Here is a 5000-nt window from a genome sequence, read left to right on the forward strand (position 1 = left end):
CCCCAGAAGAGAAGATTTGTGTTAAAAAATATTTAAAATATTTAAAAAGATTCAAAACATATAGTACAATGTATGCAAGCCGTGAGCTTGTATTCCTAAACCCCCGTTCTAAAACGTATGGTTATGTATAGCTAAAACCCATTTAAAACACTTTTCTGGTATCTAGATTGCCAAATATCTAGATTCATGTTGACATGTAATTGGGTTTTCATTATGTTACAATTTAGCTATTGAAAAAATAGCAGATCTACAAGCTTGTAGGTCTGCTATTTTTGAAAAATCGTGAAATCTTTGAATAATATATTCTTTCAGAGCCAACGTTTTTAACTCAAATCGGCGGGCAATTACCTATATTTCTGGGGGTCCTTGACATGTAATAGTTTGAGAACCACTGATATAGAAACATGGGTTTTTCAGAAAACTGTCAGGATATTAGAAGACATTTTGTAGAATCGTTCCCAGGTCTAAATGGGTTAAGCAATAGGAGACGAGAGGGGGTGTATTGTCGTGGTTGGCATGGCAGTGCTGTGGCATTGGCGAGTCTCGCCGCCCTGCTCAGCCAATGCCAGTAACCACGATAAAAGCATGACCTCAAAGTGTTCTGTTGCTTTTTTTTCATCCAACAGCGCCACAGCACTGCCATTAAATCATTTTTTATTTTTTAAAACACGGGTTAGTAGTACAGTAGTGTTCAATTTCGCTAAATTGCATTGCTTTCCATATACCGAAATAGTTCCCCCATTGTTTTCTGTTGCCATAGGCAACTCAACACCGACCGGCTGGACTGGCCCACCACAAAGTATCACAACAGTGATACTTGTACTGGTGATTTATATTCCTGTGTCGAGGACCTCTGAATTCACAATGCATTTGGCCACAGACGCCCATTTGTAAAGGTCTTGTGCCAGGGGACCCCCCATAAGAGAAGATTTGCGGTTAAATCATTTTCAAAATGCACCATGGACGGCTTTTCTTTTTTAAATAGCTGATGTACAAGCTCTCAACTGTGACTGAGCGTGTCAGTTCGTCTCTTTTCAGTTTTCAATAGGGTTTAAGTGGTTAAAACTGTTCCTCATTTTGCTGTGGACCCTCCTGGATCCCACCCCCCCCCCCACCCCACTGAGAACCATTGATGTACTGTATACGTTGGTGTACCGTCACTGTGGTTATTGGCATGGCTCCGAATGCCTCTCGACCACTCACGGTGCATTGTACTGCTTCCGTCACATTCTTGCCCCGTAACCTGATTATTCCCATGCAGTAAATGGGGTTATCGGTGTGCAAATCAATGTTTATTCAGAGGAATGACACTAGAGATGATTGCGGTGAATTATTGTCCTTTCTTCTGTATATTGAAAGAATGAAAAGTAATCCATGCTATTATCATAGTAATGGGTACGGGAGTGTGTCGCAGCAAAATAAGACCCGGACTAACCCATATAGGGCTCCATCTTGTGCCACCCTTATCCCTTATCCCTAAACTTATATGCCTTTATTTTATTTATTTTTACTATTTTGAAAATCATTTAAAAATAGTTAAACTAGCCGATCTACATCTACACGTTGTATATCGGCCATTTGCTCTATTTTAAAAGGTTTTTTTAAATAGTAAAAAAATGGCAAATAAGTTTAGGGATAAGGGGTTAAGATATAGCCCGTAGACTCAGGAGGTATAGTAAGTGCGGCTGCTTGGGAAAACGCTGCCTCCTCCTGGCTGCGAGTGTCCTTGAGCAAGGCACTGGACCCCCTAATCTGCTCCCGATGAGCAATCTTGGTGTCTTGCATGGTTTTCCTCCGCCATTCGCGCGCGCGCGTGCGTGCGTGTGTGCGTGCGTGTGTGTGTGTGTGTGCATGGGTGAATGTAATGCAGCAGGGCTTGACATTAACTTTTTGAGGCACTGACACTGAAGAATATGAACGCTGCACAGTGTAAATCGCTTTGGATAAAAGCACTATGTAAATGCACTGTTGATTCACCACATTCTACAGACTGATGGAAAGTTGGAAACTTAAGGCTCTGAAGACCTGACAGACTCTTAAATACTGTCTTTCTCTCTTTTGCTCCGTGTAATTTTCTCTGCAACATCACCGTCCTACTATCTCAAACGGGACTATTGACCTGGCCCCTGAATTATCTCCTCTTCTCTCTCTCTCTCTCTCTCTCTCTCCTCTTCTCTTTTCCCCGGCTCACATAGCCAGATAATTGGAGATCTCTGCCCACCGGTACGTCCGCCGGTAACATCAGACGTACGTACATTTTCAATGCGGGGACTTAAAACCGGGGGTGGAAACTATTTGGAAATGTAAAACCAAAGTCTGTCGCGGGGACAAACTGCAAAGCCTTTGGGGCGGGTGGTCTGTCATATTGGGGACGGTATGAAGAAAGACTGGTTTTGCAAGCGGGTTAGGCGTAGGGAGAGGAAACCGGTGTTCAAGCCCCTAACAGTACGTTGACTTTAGATTTCATCAGATGATTGGTAGTCACACACACACACACACACACACACACACACACACACACACACACACACACACACACACACACACACACACACACACACACACACTTTATTTCGGTTTCTTATAAGTTAAATTAGGAAGTGGTCTGCCCCCGCCTCTGATCATCATATGATTGTGGGTGTGTATGTGTCATACTGTACCATGACGTTATTATACTGTATGTCTTTTCTCTGCCTGTCTCTGTCTGCTCTCTCTCTCTCTCTCTCTCTCTGTTTAGCCCCCTGGCTGTGTGTGTACATGGCGTCTATTCATATTAGCGTTGTTGTGCTAACATCCTCAGGTGTGCGACCCCGGCGACCTTTTCACACACACACCCCAGACAAGAAGGCAGTCAAGACGACGAGAAGCCAGAAGGAGAGAGCGAGAGAGGAAGAGAGAGTGACAGCCAGTGACAGCCATCTTCTCTTGAGGAGGTGAGGATTTTGAGCCGATCTTTTCCTGTCTTTAACTGTGCATGCACACCCGCACATGAAGTACATGATACTTTACGACTATCTGCTGCATATGTATAACGCGGTTAAATAGGTACTCGTTGTATAAGTTCTCCCGTTGTACTGTATACATACGTGGTGATAAACTCACTGCAACGCTGGTTTGGCAATATTCAAGGAGGGTGTTTGGGTGAAACCAAGGGTGTATCTGGCTGCTAATCTCTGGCATCCGCGTTATGAAACCAACAACACACTCAAGGTTGTGATATGTCACATTGGCTACAGGCATTTAATTATGCCTAACCGTATGAGACAGACAGACAGACAGACAGAAATAGGTGTGTGTGTGTGTGTGTGTGTGTGTGTGTGTGTGTGTGTGTGTGTGTGTGTGTGTGTGTGTGTGTGTGTGTGTGTGTGTGTGCGCGCGCTCGCCCAGAGCGATGATGAATGCCAGACAGATGATGGTTTTATTGTAACTATTCTTTCACAAAGAGAAACCAGTGTCTCGTGAACTTTTTACCCAGCAGCAGTTTGTTTGGTGGCAAAGTTTAATTCCTGTTTTGACGTGAGTTCCGTCGGCATCGAGGTCGCTCGCCGCGGCAGTTCACCCCGCTTAGCCCTCATTGGTCAGCTACCACGGTACTATTTATTTAATTGAATCTTTATTTAACCTTACCAGGCACCCTGTGTTATGCTTTTTTATTACGCGGCGTGGTTGAATGCTTGATTCTGATTGGTCAATCGCCAAATTCAGCGGTCTGTTATTTCTGGATAATGACCGCTCCGCTCTATAACAGACCCGATGCCTAATCAAACCCTCGGAGCACCTGCTGTGCTCTGCTTGATTTGCTGCTGTTTCCAACATGACAGCCATGTTAACACACACACGCACACACACACACACACACACACACACACACACACACACACACACACTGTCATCTGCAAATGTTATTTACAGCTAAACATTACTCTCAAAAATGTTTTTGAAAACATTTGAGCGAGGAATAGACGATGCAGTAACTGTAAATTGATTTCTATTTGATCAACTCACTTCCTTGTTTTCCGACACCGGCCAGTGCGACACTTATGGAATACTTTCATTACCAAGCAAGGAAATGCCTCGTTTTGTTGTGTTTTGGGGTCAATGTATTAATGAATGTCTTAAGTAGCCATGGTAATAAGCGGGATAATATATGGCTGAGTGGTCATTGTTTATAGATAAGTCACCTTCAGGCTGATTATAACCACCTCCGCTTTGCGTCGGTGGTTTATCTATAAACGGTGACCACTCAGCCATACATTATCCCTTACAATTACATAATGACCGCTCCACTCTATCACAGACTGATGTCTAATCAAAGCCCCAGAGCACCTGGCTGCAGCCGCTTTGATGTTATGCTGTACCCAACATGACAGCCATGTGAACTAACACACAATGTCATTTAACTAAACATCACGACAGCCATGTCAACTAACACACAATGTCATTTAACTAAAGAACATGACAGCCATGTGAACTCGACTAACACACAATGTCATTTAACTAAAGAGCATGACAGCCATGTGAACTAACACACAATGTCATTTAACTAAACATTACGACAGCCATGTCAACTAACACACAATGCCATTTAACTAAAGAACATGACAGCCATGTGAACTCGACTAACACACAATGTCATTTAACTAAACATCACGACAGCCATGTCAACTAACACACAATGCCATTTAACTAAAGAACATGACAGCCATGTGAACTCGACTAACACACAATGTCATTTAACTAAAGAGCATGACAGCCATGTGAACTAACACACAATGTCATTTAACTAAACATCACGACAGCCATGTCAACTAACACACAATGCCATTTAACTAAAGAACATGACAGCCATGTGAACTCGACTAACACACAATGTCATTTAACTAAAGAGCATGACAGCCATGTGAACTCGACTAGCACACAATGTCATTTAACTAAAGAGCATGACAGCCATGTCAACTAACACACAATGTCATTTAACTAAAGAGCATGACAGCCATGTC

The 5000-nt window shown here is 43.1% G+C and overlaps 1 protein-coding gene across 1 annotated transcript in view; it reads left to right on the forward strand.

The window, feature by feature from the left end:
- Nucleotides 1-2837: 2837 nt before the first annotated feature.
- zbtb7b (zinc finger and BTB domain containing 7B) overlaps nucleotides 2838-5000 on the forward strand; it is a gene marked incomplete at its 3' end in the record, with an annotated part of 37278 nt that continues 35115 nt past the window's right edge. The window contains 1 exon segment of the mRNA XM_083762052.1: nucleotides 2838-2933.

This window comes from Protomyctophum parallelum, assembly GCF_964188405.1.
Source record: "Protomyctophum parallelum genome assembly, chromosome: 3".
Taxonomy (NCBI): domain Eukaryota; kingdom Metazoa; phylum Chordata; class Actinopteri; order Myctophiformes; family Myctophidae; genus Protomyctophum; species Protomyctophum parallelum.